We start from the raw sequence: 17,505 nt of genomic DNA, 5'->3' as shown, positions 1-17,505 counted from the left end.
GCCCAGCATGGAACAGTTTATAGGAGCTAGCCCAGAATGGGAGGATTCATAGGAGCTATCCCAGCATCCTCTGCAGTAGTGAAACCATGACAGGATGGAAGTGCATTGGATGGAAGGCCTTTGCAGGTTGGAAAGTGCCTCAGCAGGGCAAGTTCTGGCTGCCCAAGCATGGGGACCCATGCTGGAATTCTTAGCCACCACCTAAACATGGGTGTGGTTGTCCCCACATCTGTACCCCAGCACTGGAGAGTAGAGACGGGAAGATTCTGGAACTCACTGGCCAAGCAATCTAGCCAATAGGTGAATGTCAAGTTCAGTGAGAAACCTTACATCAAAAAAAAAAAAAAAAAAAAATGAAGTGGAGAAGAAATCCAGTAAAAAAATCCATCTTCAGTCCTGCCCTTCAAGTACATGCAATGTACATTTTACACAGACACATGAATGCATGGAAACCCATCTGCACACATACAGCACCTAGGCTCCTTTGCAAATTTCTTTCTCCATAGCACTTCAAAAAAAAGTGGGAAAGAGGGCTGGGGGTGGGAGGAGGGAGGATGGGGGATCTGTGGATGGTATGTGGAGTGAGTAGAAAATTTCTTAATAAAGAAAAAGAAAAAGAATGTGGCTCCTGTCTCTCTAGTAGACTTCACTTTTACCTTAAAACAGTAGATTCAGAATGTTCTTTGACAGTCTGCAAGGGAGCATACTATCCATAAGTATATGACAGGGAAAATGGCAAACGCAGCAAGTCTATTTGATCTTTTATTAAGTAAAAACATTTATACTTCTTCTTCTCAGTGAAGCTTTCCTTCCAGCTTTGTTGCATGGGTTTCGTCAGAAGTATTTTCCTCTATACATGTTTAAAGAAAAAAAGTAAAATAAATTTCAAACTGAAGGCATCAGGAAGTTCATTGAGTGCGGGGAGGGGGGGGGCAGGCAGTGCAGTTAGACCTGCTTCTCTCTCTAAGAAGAACCAGGCTGAAAGGGTCAACAAGCTCTCAGCTCTGCTGACTGTGATGCTTGAGGCAGTAGAGCCTAGGGGTAAGCTGGTGGCTTGGCTACTGTGGTGGCTGTGCTGGTTGTCAATTTGAGTACTTCTGGAATTAACTAGAACCCAAGCAGTGAGGTATACCTGTGAGGAATTTCATTTTTCTAATTTAATCATTTTAAGTGGGAAGGCCCACCCTTTAACCCAGGTTTTTTTTGAGGTGAAAAGATACACCTTTGATCCAGATCTTTTGAGGCGAGAAGAGCCACCTTTAATCTGGACCATACCTTCTACTGGCAGCCTATGTAGATGATGTGGAAGAAGGAAGCTCTCTCTTTTTGTCTGCTTGCTCCTCCTGTTGATCTTGCACTCTTGTGTCTGTGTGACAGCATGGAGCTCTTGACCACAAGTCCATTCCTTCCCTGGCATTGGAGCCTACTTCTTTGGGATTCCAACATATAATGAAGACCAGCTGAGACATCCAGCCTTGTGGACTGAACTGGACTCTTAGACCTTCTGTTGGTAGACAGCCAAAGTTGGACTAGGCTGACCACAGCCTGTAAGCTATTCTAATAAATCTCGTGTGTGTGTGTGTGTGTGTGTGTGTGTGTGTGTGTGTGTGTGTCTGTGTGTGTATGTGTGAATATATATGAGATTATATATATGTGTATATGTGTGTATATACATACATATATAATGTATATATGTATATATACATATATGGTGTATATATGTATATGTAAATACATATATATACTCATTCTGTAAGTTCTGTTCCTCTAGAGAACCCTTACTAATGCAGTTACTTTTCTGTTGCTGTGATAAAATATCCAACAAAAACAACTTAGGAAAAGGAAGGTTGATTTTGGCTCACAGTTCCAGGATGCTGGCCCTCATGGTGGGGAAGGCATGGCAAACAAAGCTCAAAGCAGCCCACATCATCACCAGTCTTGAATCTGAGATGGGTGAATGTACAACGCAGCTGACCTCCTATTTCTTTTCCATTTGTTCTGTTCAGGACCACAGTAGGTATGTCTTCCCACATTAAATAACTTAATCACCACAATCCTCCATAGGCATGTCCAGAGGCTTATCTCCCCAGTGATTCTCCATGCTGTCACACAGACAGCAATAACTATCACAGCTGGATTAGCCTTCTCAATAACTCAAGTCCAGCTTCCAATCTTTCCAATCTCTATGTGAATCAAGGTGATCTCTAACTACCACCCTTAATTGCTTCCACTTCTACTTAAGCAAAGGCTACCTTGTTGGAAGAGGAGCACATAAGCCAGAGATTGAGACAATCTGATCAATGTCAGTCTTATTAAAGAATTACTAGGTCCTCAAGAGCAGAAAACATAATCAAAGATAGAAGAATGTAGGCAGAACATTTTGTCCCACCACTCAGCTCTGTCCCACCAGCCAGCTCCCAAATAACCACACAGAGACTTATTTTTAATTACAAATGCTCAGCCAATAGCTTAGGCTTAGTAATAAGCTCTTACAGTTTAAATTAACCTATATTTCCTATCTATGGTGGTACCACATGGTGGTACCTTTCTTTAGCACAGCATGTTCATCTTGCTTCTCCCTGTGTCTTCTGGCGACTCTGCCCTCCTTCTTCCCAGCATTCTCTCATTCTGGATCTCCTGCCTAACCTCTTCCTGCCTAGCTATTGGCCAGTTGGCTATTTATTAAACCAATGAGAGCAACACATCTACACAGTGTACAAAAGGATCATTCCACAGCAGAAGAAAGAACACATGACAGATATAAATGTACAAGGGATCCAAATAATGTGGTTATTAGCTATGAACTTAAAATACATATGACTAACATGCCCGAGTCATTAAAAGATAACTCTGAAAATATTGGCAGAGATTCAGGAAGCATAAAATAATCAAAATCTGGAGGAAAACACAAGTAAGACTTCAGTGAATGGACTGAACACCAAATTAGGGACAGCTTCAAAAACTATAAGCTGGATGTAGATCAGAGGGAAATGTTTAGACTGAAGCATGAAGAGATGTCCAGAGACACAGAGTGGAGAAGAAAAAAGGGGGAAGAAGCAGAGAGAAAATAGGTAGAAGAAGAAACATTTGCAAAGAGAATGAGCTTCTGCATGCTGGTGACGGACATGAGACTTCAAGTTCAAGCTGCCTAAGACATCCTGTACAGGCTAATGCATCTTTCAACAGGTTTTACTGGTACAAAATTCACCTCACTAGTGGTAACTGGTGGCTCTCTGTAGAGGTCTGCCTCGCCCATCTTTAGAGAAGCCAGTGAGTGTTGTGTGGAATGTGTTTCAAACATCTAATTGTGCTTGTGAGTCCCGAATCTTTTCTCTCGTCATCTGGGTCACAACGACTATCTCCTGTCCATGGTGGCTGCCTGTCCAGAGGCTTTGTATTCACCTACAGTTTCTTTTAGGTTTCAATTACTCTAAGCAATTACACATAAAGATTCACACAAACAGACTTTGTACATTTCATTATTAAAACATTCCAGGGCAAACAACAAATATACTTGAATCTGCTAATTCAGAGCAAGCGCAGCAGACTTTTCTATAAAATGATAGAGTAAATATTTGAGCTTCCTAGGGCACTTACAATCTCATTTGTACCTATAAAGCAGCACCATCATGGCACAAAGTAACCTCATACAGTCCATAAGCTATAGGCATGGCTATGTCCCAAGTTTTATTACAGCCAGTATTACAGATGGGCCATAGTTTACCTGCCCTTAATTTAACTGAATAGCAACTTCCCACTCTATAGAATTTGTTATTATTATTATTTTTTTTAGATCTTCACTGTAATGGTTAATTTTTCTTGTGGATTGGATACCTGCAGGATCACCCAGGGGAGGAATCTCAATGAGAAAATGTCTAGATTGGCCTGTGAACAGATCTGTGAGTGACTGTTCTTAGTTGGGTTAGCTGAAGTTGGAAGACCCGCTGTGATTATGAATAGCATTGTTTCCTAGGCTGGGCTTGAAGGGGAAGAGACCTAGGCAGGCAGGCAGCAGACCACTGCTCTCTGCTCTTGACTGGGGAATATAATGTGACCAGGTGTTTCAAGTTCCTGCCACTTTGTTCTCCCTGAAATGATGGACTGTCGCCTGGAATTGTGAGCCCTTCCTTTCTTAGTCTGCTTTTGTTGGGGCCAAATTATCACAGCAGCAGAAAGGAAGCTAAGGCATTCATATTGCCAGCAATATCTTCTAACATCACAACACAGATTAGGCCATTGCCAGGCTAGTCTCTATGAATCATTTCTGACATATTAATATAGCAAAAGTTTTCCAGTGACAATTTTTTAAATATTCTATTAATAGAGGAGCATATTTTATATGTTCTTTGGGTTTAGAGATACTGAATATGCTGTTGAATTGTGCATTTCAGAATATAAATTTAAACACAGCTGAAAAGAATGTAAAGGTTTCTCATTGTGTTGGATTGCAAGTTTTTACAGCTTAATCATGTTGGCAATATTTGAAATAGCAGTGCAGGGTGGAGTCATTACTGAGGATGAAGAACACACATTCATACATGAAATGAGTTCCTAGTCTTTAGGTCTTTGGGTTGCCTTTAAGGTACTCCATAACATTATTGAATGAAAATATGTAGTGACATCCAGTATAGTCTTCTATCTTCAGTTTCCTTACAGATATCTGCAAAGCTCTTTTGCACATTTCATCAAAGCTTGGGTTTTTTTTTAAAGCTAAATAATACTATCTGTTAGCTTGGTTCCTATGTAATGTGACCAACTCTCCTGCAGATCTCAGACCAACTCTCCTGCAGATCTCACTGTCAATAAATATTTGGAGCACATGATTTTTCCAATTTTCAAATTTAAAAAAAGGGTGCATGAAGGTTCCATTATTTTCTTCTCCTCTAAGCCAGTCATTATTTACTGTCTGGATGGCTTGTCTTCCATGCCAACCACAGTTCGTCAGAGCAGCAGTCCCCTGCTCTTAACAGACAATCCCTAACTTACATTGTTACAAGGGCAGAGTACACTCAGCAGAAACTGTACATCAAAAGCCTACATCACTGTACTGTCCTGGTTTCTTCTCCTATGGCTGTGATAAAATATTTGACCAAGCAACTTATAAGAGAGAAAGGGTTTGTTTCAGCTCGCCACACCGCATCCATCAGCAAGCAGAGAGGAGAGAGGCTCACATGCTAGTGCTCAGTTCACTTGCTCCATTTTATACAACCCAGGATCCCCTGTCCAGGGAATGGTCTCGCTCATTATTAAAATAGTTTTTCTAGCATCAGTGAATATAATCAAGATACACCCCCCGCAACACACACACACACACACACACACACACACACACACACACACACACACACACACACACACACAGGCATGGCTAGAGACCCATCTCCTAGGTCATTTTAGATTCTGCCAAGCTAACACCACCAACTATTGAAACAACCATTCTGGGTTTCATCTCAACACACGTATGTCATGAGAAATTTGATATTCTATCCTAAAACATGTTTTATGCTCTTTGTGCTTTGTAAGTTTTGCCAACTCCAGGCTAGTGTAAGAGTTCTGCATAAGCTCAAGTAGGCTGGGTTAAGTGATGGTATTTGTAGGCTGGATGTATTTGCACCAGCATAGTTTCAGTTTATAATGGATTCATCAGGATATAATCCCATCACAAGTCAAAAGGTGTTTGTAGTGTTTGCATCTGAGAATTCAAAAACACTTGACTATATCCTTATGAGTACTGAAGTGATAGGCCAAAGCCCTCTCCCTACCTGGACTATTAAAGAATATCTAGTTCTGTGGAATTCTTTTTCTATTTTTAAGGAATTTTAACCACCCCCCTCTTCTCTCCCTCACATCCCCTCTCTGAGTCCACCTCTCCCATTTTCTTTCCTGACCCTTCCTAGACCTTTCCTGCTTCAATGAGAAGGGTTTTGAAGGTTAGGGAATGGGAACAATAAGATGTACCTGGTATCCCTGGGTGTGTCAGAGGACCGTTTGAAAATTATGACAGTGAGAGCAGCGTGATGGTGGGCAGAGGACCAAAGGAGCTGAGTGGGATGGAGGAAGACAGAGTACGTGAGAGTGTGATGTAAATCTCTCACTGCTAAAGGACAGGTATAAACAAAAGGGGAGACTTGAACCCTTCATGGCAGACTGGAGAAGAGCTGGTGAATGGCTCAGCAGGTAAAGGCACTCACTGCACAAGCCTGATGACCTGAGTTCAATTCCCGGATCTCATAGTGGAGAGAGAACAGACTCCAGAAAACTGTCCTCTGATCTCTGATCTCCACTTGTTCTCTGTGGCATTAAACACACACACATACATACACACACACACACACATACCAATAATAATAATAATAGTAATAATAGTAATAATAAACAAGTCTAAAATAAACAAAAAGAATGAGCTTGAGCTTTTTTATTTGTATGTTTTTAAAATAGGTAGGCAGATGGATCTAAAGATAATAGATATTCAGCCAAACTGACAGATGGATGTAAATGCATGAGCATGTGTGTATGCATATGTACACACCTGTGCAGGGCAAAGGCAGACAACTACAATACCTCAGTAGCAGCTCACATCTAGTGCCTTTTCTAATAGTGTCCTCCATTGAAGCAAATTGGAGACTTGGATGGGAAATGCTGGAAACAAGCCTGGAATATCTATGGTGCTAGATAGTAAGGAAGTGCTCAGAGAACGGAGGGCATGTGATCACTGATTGGCCTGTGATGGGAGCTCTTGGCACAGGCTCAAGTGGACAAAATTGGGGGCAAAGGAACAAATGATGGTGATAACAAAGGGCGTCTTAAAGCCCCTTGAGGAACCCCAAGTCCACACTTATATCATGGTGTGAATAATAAGCAATTACAGAAAGGGGGAGCTTTCAGCTCATAGAATAACAAACGCAGGTAGAGAAAGGCATGAAAACAAGTAGGAAGTAGGGGAAGGCTTGATTATTGAATAAATAATGGTAAGTTCAGCAGCAGCAATAAGGCAGACACATCTGGGCAAGCCAAACTGTATCTACTAGACAAACACAGGGCAATGTGACCATCAGCAAAGCCAGTACTGGTCATGGATTCAATCAAACACATCAACTGTGGTGCAAGCTAGGATTTATTTACTCACTTCAAGCTTCGCTGGTATCTTTGTGGAGCTTGTGAGAACCCACCTCCCTCTGTTGGGAGTTGGCACATAATGGAGAAGAGTGGAGAGCATTGCAGCGCGCTAGCATCTGGGGCTGAGGACATAGCTCAGTCCACTTGTCTAGCACACATCAGGTCTTGGGTTTGATCTTCAGCACTGAATAAAAACTGGCCATCGTGGTGTATGCTTGTCATTCTAGCACTCAGAAAATGGAGGCAGGATGAGCAGAAGTTCAAAGTCATCCTCAGCTTCACAGACAATTCAAGGCCAGCCTGGACTGAGACTTTGTCTTAAAAAGAAAGAAACAAACAAAAAAGCTAGCATCTGGCATCAGTTAATACAGGGCCACCACACACAGGTGAAGGTAAGCAGGGGCAGAAGCCGCCTTCATCCCCCTTGCCAAGCAGTTTGCCTTGGTGGGCAATGGTATCATCGGGAGGAAAGAACGTGGCTTTCTGAAGGCCACACTGAGAGCGGCAGGCTTGTGATGAAACAGCCTTTACGGTGACAAGGTGGTGCGCGGTGGCCCTAGGCAAGAGTGGCATTTGAGAACTAGTCTCCCTGAGGACAACTTCCCTGATGTGGACAGCTATAGTAAGACTGTCAGAATGACAGAGGCGCCAGCAGGGAAGCCTGTGACAGCATGAGAGAGACTCCATGAGCTGGACCCTCCAAGTGCAATGACATGACAGCAAAATACAAGGACCCTGTCCTAAGCAGTCACGGCCACTGGGAGGTGCATTAGCCTCACCAAGGGCTCACTCACCGTAATGAGGGGGTGGAAAGCCCTGTTTCCAGGAAGCGCTTTCAATGTGGCTCAAGTCCGCCTTAGAATTGTATTCAAGTTTGTGTCCCAGAGGTGGGAATGGACTGAGATGTAATAACCACACACTATCCTGCGCCCAGGGACTCACAAATTCTCAACCCCCTCAGGATGCTGACTAACATCCTGCAGTGGACACTCATGGGTTCTAGCCATGGGATTCTGGGGAGTTACAAGCTAAGTGAATGAATGCTTAGAGGCAAATACACCTTTGCCTCTAGATGCATTTCAAAAAGGTGATTTATGCCTTTTCAAGGACTTGTAACACAGAACGACTAAAAACATACTTAGTTGCTAAGATGTGCCTGGCAGAGGGTTGGGCAGTTGATTGGAAGGCAGCCTTGTCACTCACAGTACCAGTGACTTCTTCACTCAAGCCCAGATGCATGGCCTCCCACACTTTCCCACGCTGATGGCATACAGACTTAGAAGAAGCTGTTCTCAGACTCACTGCATGGGGAGTCTGACTTCTCGGCTTCCTCCCTGGTGACTTCCCAACTTGGCTTCTGTAGGAAGAAGATCTGCTTTTCTCCCAGAGGAGGCCAAATGTCATGACAGGGGAAAAAAAAAAAAAAAGCTGCTAGCAACAAGGAACCCCAGTGCAAGAGCAAGAGTAGGTTGGACCCAAGACCCTGACTAGATCCTTCTACTGGAATGGAGAGGGGGGGAAAAACAAAGGGTTTCCTAATCTGATTCACTCACTCAAGAGACTTCTCATTCCAGTAGCTCTGCATGCCTTCCTTGCTTCCGTCCCCACCCCTGTACACCCCCTCACTGCTAGTTCTGCAAGTCAGTGAGTGATAGGTTAGCATGGTGTTCATCCCATGGTGTCACCTAGCAACGTGCTGTTCATAAATAGCCACAATCATCTCTTCTCCAAAAATGGCTAAAACTTCTCTTAAAGGCATCAGGAAAAATGCTTAGCTCTTTGGAGCTGGTGTGAAATATTCCCATCTCAGCCTTATTCCCAGCCTTCCTCTTCCTCTGCTCACACTGACCTCCCAGTATGTTCATTGTTTACACTTGGCCTTTTTTTTTTAATGCATATTTCCTCCTAGGAGCCACATCGCAGCTGTTCATGTAAATCTCCCAGTTCTGTTGCAAACTTCATTGAGCTAAAAAACAACTCAAAAGCCAAAGCCAGCCCTTTCTAATCTTGACCTTTTGCACTTGAGAGGAAATCACACTGAAAGGAGTAGAACTAGAATATTAACTCTGAGAAAGAGTTGCCTCTGGGAAAATTAAAAGTGTAATAGATGTCCAGTGCTGTCCGGTGAGGGATTTCTCTTTCTATTACAAGTTGGAATTCACAATAACACAAAGGGTCCACTGCCAACCATGTCGGGGCACACCTGTAGTCTCAGGACTCAGGGGGCTGGGGTCAAAGAATTGCACTGAGTCTCGCCTGGGCTATATAGTAAGACTGTTTTTAAAAAATAGTAAAGGTAGGGTTGCTTCCATTAGCTAGGTCAATATGTAATAAAGTCTAACTAATATTTCCAATATGCCTTTCAGGGTTGCCTACAATATTCCAAATACTGACCTAGGTAACAATACAAAAATGGATGAACCTGTGCTGTTAAGTTAAACGTATACAGAGAAATGTGGGAGATTTCTCACTGCAAATGGAATAAACAATACTTGAGACAAATATCATAAGGAAGTGTGTCTTACGTTTCTGGCTTGAACAATGTGGTAGATGTGGGTGCCACATATTACAATAAGGAGGACCGGGAGGTGGAGGATGAATAGGAGTCTCCTTTGGGGTGCATTGAACTTGAGGTGTCCTGGAGACATCTGTAGAAGTCAGGGTCAGACAGGAAATGGATGCACCCCACACTAAGTAACTGAGCAGAGAGAAAGGAGACCAACCCAGGGTGACCCCAGGACAAGCCAAAGTAGAGTGGGTTGGCCTTCTAGCAGTCTGAAGGAGTAACTGACACTGGGGAGCACTGACATCAGTAGAGGAAACCACTTCTCCTAATAGAAGTTCCTCAACTTCCCATCTCTTGGTTAGGCCTTCCAACAGGCAGGGTTGGGATTAAGAGGGGGTATCAGGGTGGTACGGTTATATCATAACAGGCAGGAAGGAGATGGACTGAGAATGATCTGGAGGAAAAAATGGAAAAAGATCAGAACCACAGCCAGTGTGGATAGGAGAAGGGGGCAGTGGTTAGGCAAGCCTGAGAGTTAGGAAAGGGGTCTAAAGCTGGACATCCTGGAATTCTTTAGCTAATGATTGGCAAATAAAGCCATGTCTCCAGATGAAGTCACTCTGAGAAGACAGAGGGCTCAGGCCTTCACATGAGGACATCAAGTCCCTAGGTAGCATGAGCTAGCAAATGGCGCTGAGAAGGATCAGCCAGTTGAGTCTGAAACACCACAAAGCTCCATCTTTTCCCCTGGGACTTTCAGAAAGGATTTGGTCTCTGTGATGGTAGAGTGTACTCCCTCATTTTTTATCAACTTGATATAAGCTAGGTTCATTAGGTAGGAAGAAACCTCAGTTGAGAAAATGCCTCCATCACATTGGACTGAGAGCAAGTCTGTGGAGGGCATTTTCTTGATTCATGTATAAAGTCTGCAGTTTGGATGCTCAGAACCCATGTAGAAGCTTCACAGTCCTGGCAGCTCACCTGTAATCCCAACACACGGGAGGAAGAGACAGCTGATGCAGAGTAAACTGGTTACCTACCTAGACTATTCAGAATTGTTGAGTTCCATGAACAGTCAGAGGCTCTGCCTAGATAAATGAAATGGAAAGCCATTGAGGGGGATAACTACCATTAACTTTGGGTCTTTGCATGCAAGTGTACACAGGTGTGAACACACACACACACACACACACACACACACACACACATTCAAAGACCAGGAAAAAAATACCTTTAATCAGAACTCATAGAGTACAGTAAAAAAAAATATATGGATTCCTTCCTCACAGTTGTAGTGAGCTGATTTAGCCCAGGCTCATGATTTTTCTGGCCATTCTCAGGTAATTATTCCGTGACTACTTGATTATTTTCTCTTTTTGTTCTCTTGTATGGGACTCCAATCCAGCACAAGGACTAGTGGGAAGATGCAGTTTCCAAGCAGCGTTTCCAAATAGGTAATCAGCATGCAAAACTAGCCCTGGGCCTAGAGGAACAGTTAGGTCCTTCAGTCTCCAGCACCCCTCTTGCCCACAATACCAGGCATCCAGTGATGGCACTGCCCTCTAAGTGGGTATTGCCACTGATGAAAACATAACCTATCACTGTGGGTGTTCTGATCTTAAGAGTACTGTGTCTCAAAGGAGGACCAAGGAAAGAGGAAAATGCCTAATACTATGTGTTCTTTATTTTTTAAGGTGTCCCCAGGTTTGCTGAAATACTGCAGAGCTGCAGGAGAGGTTTGAACAGCTCCACGTGGTGTTTTGAAATCCATCCCAACTGTAGGCTGACTGACCTGAAATGGGATCGACTGTCAGAATCCAGAAGCTTCAGCCATTTCCTTGGTGTCAGGATTCTACCTTAATGATCTCCTGATCCAGGCCTGAGACCTCAGGAACACAGTTATCTCTTCCTCCTTTTGCAACTTGGTAGAAATACCTCCGAAAGGACCTCTCTAAGCCCACTTTATCAGATGTGTGGCATGGCCTGCTATCTTATTTGGGAGCTTCTTGACAGACATAACGGCAGTTTCCTCACAACTAGAGCTTGTTTGTGTGGAAGATGATACCCAGGTGCATACAGTACCTCTCAATGATGACCCAGGATACCCTCATAGTTTTGGTGTAAATGTAGTCCATGTTGGCAGGTCCTGGTACTGTTTTATTTACTGAGCTCTTGTCTGCTAGGGGCCAGGGGGATAAACCTGAACTCCTCTCAGACAACTTAGTTTATGATTATTAAATAGTCACAGTCTTTAAGAGTCCAGTGCACACCCAGAGCTGTGAGCAGGCATGACTGCTAGCCAGAGCATCCTAGGAAGGCTTTCCAGGGGAGGGGATGTGGCAACTGCTTGAAGCGCTGATGGGGGAGGTGGTTAGGAGCAGCCAGCGGTGGCAGCTGTCAGGCGTGGAGATCTCATGTGCCTTGTGGTGGGAGGAAGTGTGGGCTCAAAGACTAAGAGAAGGCCAGAGGAACAAGCTGCAGGGCTGAAGGCCAAGAAGGGTGCTGTGTCCCGGCGGCCCCAATTAGAAGTTGTGATTTTGCCCTATGAACAATGAGAAGCCACCATAGCAGATTTGAAGGTCCAGAGAACAGATTAAGAGACTAGATAAGGCACCCAGGATGCAGGAGCAATAGACAGATGCAGAAGTCTGTCCTGAGCTGAAGTCTTGAACTAAAGGGGTGGGACTGAGCCTTCTATTCTTACACCCTCTAGAAAGAATGTTTTCTCAGCATATGTTCCCTTTGGGCTAGCATGGGTACAGAATACTCATTTTTGTTTAGGAAATAGGGAGCTGTTGAAAATAGTATTTCACTTTTCTATATAGGCATGGCTTCATGTTCAAAGCATATTCACATCCAGCTTTTCATTCTGTCCTCAACAAAATTTATCATTTCGACTCATCCCTTATTTAAAGATCCTTGCATTCACAATCTTGATCCTATTGCGATGTGTATTTCCGGGCACATCATCAAAAACCTGCAGCTGCTAAGCCCATTATGAAATCCTAGACTCTCTGAGGTTTGAGGGAACATTGGCTCTCAGTTACTACCATCCCACTTATTTTGCTGAGGCCCAAAGAGCTAGCTGGAGGAAGAACGGGGGGTTCCAGTGAAGTAAAACAAGCACAAATCCAATCGATACTCAGGCTTCCTAGTAATTACTGTATGATTTTCATGTTTGCTTTTATTTCAGTGCTTGGGACCCAATGCAGAGTCCTGTATAGTCAGTCTAGGAAGTTTTCTTCTACTGTTTATCTCAAGCCTCTCAAAGGAGTATTTATTTGTTTATTATTCTGTGTGTGCATGTCACATGTATGCAGACACTGGTACCACACATGCATGTGGAGGTCAGCAACCAACTTTTTTCTTTACATGGGTTACAGGGATCAAACTCATGATGCTACACTTGCATGTCAGGTGTTTTTACCCAGTAAGCCATCTTGCCAACCCTCATAAAGGAGTTTAGAAGAATTAAAATGACAACCACGGGTAGTATATGTATGCTTGTACACCTGTGTGCACACGTATGGGAAGACACCAGATGAGGTTAACAGGGCATCCTCCCCTATTGCTCTTTAGAAATAGTCTCTCGCTGAACTTGGAGCTCAGTGATTTCTTCCATAGGCTATTCCACCCCTGCCCCTACACTGAGGTTAAAGCTGCATGTGGCTACACCTGGGTTTTGATATAGGTGTTCACTCTCAGGTCCTCATACTACAGCAAGTGCTCTCACCCATAGAGCTGAATGGCAATGTTAAGACTTTAATGTAGCTCAGTGTATCCTGATTGTGCTAACATGACAACCCAGTTATCACGTCTGACAAGGATATTATCTCAGTCATCAAGTGAAGTGTGGCTCAAGGCCATGCGTAAGACGCTTCAAGATGGAAGTGGCCCAGTCTCCTCATCCTGCCTCTCCAAGTGGGAACCAGTGCACACCAAGTACTTTCCTCAGCTGTCCTGCCTCCGAATTCAATGCCAGGATAAAAACATCCAAATGGGTGGAGTGAGCAGGTAAGTCAGAAATGTCTGCTCTGGCAGGGACCCAGGGCAGCTCTTCTGAGAGAGACTAGAAAGTTGCACATTGCCTGGAATTTAATGAACACCAGAAGCCTGTTCAATAGAGAGGAGAGGGTGGGCCGTGCACTCAGGCAAACAAGCCAAACTCCCTAGCCTTAAAATCAGCCTCAAAACTCCTATGATGAGCTAGGGATGTAGCACAATGGCTAGAGTACTTGCTAAGCATACACAAGACCCTGGGTTTGATTCCTAACACTACATAAAACGGCGTGGTGGTGTATGCCTGTAATCCCAGAAATCACAAAGCAGAAGGAGCAGTGTAGTCATTCTCAGTTGCATGGTGAGTTCGAGGGCAGCCTGGGATATGTGGGATCCTGTCTCAACAAAAACAAAAAATGGCTTGGAAAAGTCAGTAAAGTGCCTGCATTGAAAGCACAAGGACCTGAGTTCATATCCTCAGAACCCACATAAAAAGCAGGGGGTGGTATGGTGAGCAGATGGAGTTCTGAACTTGGCTAGGTCAGGGACCCCAATGCCTCAGACCCCTGGGAATGGTTAGGCCTTCTCCAGATGAGGCTCAGAAGAATGGCAAAGCCTCTCCCTGGTCCTAGTACGGATGCAGACCCTGTGTGTAGAAATTGCCAAGCACAGCTTCCCCTCTCAGAGGACTGCATCCTGAGGCTGCTCCCTGAGACCTCCTACTGAGATCAGCTAGCCTAGACCTTCCCCCTACCTACTGTGTATAATAAATTGGCTGAGTTTCCCTACTGCTGCTGGTATACCAGCTTTAGCACACATGGCCTACCCAATCCCAGCTTCTGAGTGCATACACCTGTTATTTCTTCACTCCATGTTACCCCAGTTTGGTCAGTTTCTAAGCTGTGCAGGTAACAGCAGAACACTCCTGTAAATCTTGGTGGGGGAAAACAGATTACTGAGGGTGGATTCTGGAACCTCACTGGCCAGGAAGCCTAACAGAATCTCTGAGGTCCAGGGCCATTGAATGATCCTGCCTAAATAAATAAGTAAATAAATAAATGCAGATTTCCATCAAAGACGTGTCAATCCTGAGTTATTTACATGTATGCATGAATAGCCACACACGTGTACACACACACACACACACACACACACACACACACACACACACACACACACACTTTTAAAAAGAAATCTTTAAAAGCCTAGGCAGTGAGTGCTTTGTGGGCTGCTGAGTCTGCCACAGCTACTCAGAACTCCTCTATGGTGGATGTACAATGCAGAGCATCCTACGAACACAAATACACATTCTACAACGCCAACTTTACAGACGCTGGCATTTGAATTCTAAGCCATCTTCATGTCATAAGCTCATCGTTTCTCAACCACATTAACATGTAAAAAACCTGAGATTGCAGGCAGAATGGAAGCAGGTGAGCTAGCCTTGGCTGGCAGGGTTGTAAAGAAAGATGGCCAGTCTGGTTGTCTGCTGGGAACTGGAAACATCGGTTCTGTGCTCAGGAAAACTGAGCTACCACTGCAGAAGTGGTGCCACTGTGTTTTGTGGTTGATGCCCCTCAAGCCGGTAGTATTCCTCCAGTGTGTGCTGAGTGGGGAGCTCAGTCAGTAAAGCACTTGCCTTGTACGCAAGGGACCTAGGTTTACCTGTATATCCCGTGCGTTTGTTGTTTGCTTTTTAAGTGTGCTGTAATGTGCTTGCTCCACGGCAGTCAGCCTAGCTTACCTGTCCACTTCCAGAACAGTGAGAGACCTTGTCCCCTCCCCCCAAAAAACCATATTTTTGGATGATGCCTCAGGAATGATGCCCAAGGTTGACCTCTGGCTTCCACATGCAGGAACATATATGCACCTGCACACATATTAGCATGTACACCCATGCACACCTGTGAATGTACACACACACACACACACTTCCACCTATTTTCTCTGGTTCTCAATCTCCTTGTTTGTGCTTCCTTTCTCTGATCCCCACCCCATCCTCCCACCCTTGCAGCTTCCAATTGTAAGTAGAAAGGTGTGAAATATGAAGCACACTTTTCTGTTCTATTCATTCATACAAAAACTGCATGAACTACTTTATTAGTGATATCTTGTTATTTATCTATGCATTGGCTTTAATACATGGAAGTGAACCATGAGGAGAAAGAGACAAGAAACTGAACTCCATGGACCATTATTTGCAAACAAGATGGTTTGTACCAGCAAGCAAGGTCAGTTTCTCTAAAGACAGCACTCAATAGATGGCTAGAAAGCCCAGTCTCCCACATCATGAATGAAAAAAAGAAATAAAAAGGACATGACTGCTCCTAGGTATGGTGGAGATTTATTGCAGATATGAGGGAATATGGAGATTTATTGTAGATATGAGGGAATAAATAGCCAGAGGCAGAGAAAGAGATATCTGAAAGAATCTAAAGTGACATGACCAACAGACTGAGCTGGGCCATGTATATGTGGGGGATAGGCAGGAGCCAAGAGGTCAAAATGTAAACAGGACCAGTGTAGACAAAATGGCTGGCTTATACAAAGAGCAGTTGTGGGGAGGGCAGCCCAGTCCCTGGGGGTAAAGTTCAGGGGAGGGGGCAGGGCGTGCCAGCCAGCATCTGCTTTGATGTTAACAGGCACCTCAGCCTGTTGTTCCGGGTTGAGACCTAACACACTGTATGCTTACTTTCCTGTTTACTAGGGTCTAATCTGAAATTCTCATCTCCTTTCCTTACTTTCTTTGGCCTTATTAAGCTACTCCTTCTTGGGTTTATTGCTTTGGCGTTTCAATTAGGGCTCAATTTTACTTTCTTCTTTTAAAAATTAAATGTTAAAGGTACAACATTTTCTGAAGTACTGCTTTGGCTGTACCATACATGTTTCGATATTTGGTATCTGTTATTATTCAAGACCAGCCCTGGTCTACAAAGCAAGTTCCAGGACAGTCTGGGCTGTTATACAGAGAAACTGTCTCAAAAACAAAACAAAACACAAAACAAAGATAATTAACTTCTTCCAAAATTTTACTATTTGCTTCATGTTCATACACACACACACACACACACACATATGTATGTATGTATAGGCATATATATGGGGGTCTGTCTGAGGACAACCTGTCCTTCTACCATGTGGGTCCTGGATATAGAACTCAGATCCTTAGGCTTGGTGGTAAATTAACTAACCCTTGGTCCTTTAACAACTGAGTCATCTCCATAGTGCTAATCTTAAATTTTTATTATAGGTCTAATTTATTACTTTTGCAGTGTTCTTAATGTTTCTTGTGTGTGTGCGCGCGAGTGTATTCCTGTGTGTGAGTGTGGGTGCACAAGTTTGAGTATGGTGTCACAAGTCAGAGGTTAGGTGTCTGTCCCCACTCCCACCTTGAGACAGGATCTGTTTTGTTATTTCTATTGTGTATGCCAGGATAGCTGGCTCATGAGCTTCCAGGGATTCCCCTGCCTCAACCTCCCATTCTCCTAGAGTCCTGGAATTATAGGTACATGCTACCATGCCTGGCTTTAGAGAGCAAATGAGTCAGCACCCCCAAGGCCTTTAATATTTCTTAAATATTTGAGATATGTCTATAACGTAGCCTTTTGAAATTTATTTTATTGCCCAATATAGTTATTTTTGTAAATTTTTTGTTTGAAAATAAAGTATGCTTCATATTTTTAAATGTTTTTATGTATATCCTGCACGTATATATATGTACCATGTGTGTACAGTGTCTGCAAAGACCTAAAGAGGATGTCAGATCCCCTAAAACTGGAGTTACAGGCAGTTGTGAGCCATGTGGGTTCTGGGAACTGAACCCAGGTCCTCTGCAATAGCAGCAAGCACTCTCAACCACCGAGCTACCTGTCCAGTGCCATGCA

The 17,505-nt window shown here is 43.7% G+C and overlaps 1 pseudogene; it reads right to left on the bottom strand.

Moving 5' to 3' along the window:
• Nucleotides 1–6,313: 6,313 nt before the first annotated feature.
• Nucleotides 6,314–15,593, bottom strand: LOC143272965 (small ribosomal subunit protein eS17 pseudogene; annotated as a pseudogene).
• Nucleotides 15,594–17,505: the final 1,912 nt, after the last annotated feature.

Source organism: Peromyscus maniculatus, chromosome 4 (genome assembly GCF_049852395.1).
Source record: "Peromyscus maniculatus bairdii isolate BWxNUB_F1_BW_parent chromosome 4, HU_Pman_BW_mat_3.1, whole genome shotgun sequence".
NCBI lineage: Eukaryota > Metazoa > Chordata > Mammalia > Rodentia > Cricetidae > Peromyscus > Peromyscus maniculatus.
The sequence above is the reverse complement of the archived record's forward strand: the minus strand, read 5'-3'. Positions and strand labels throughout refer to the sequence as shown.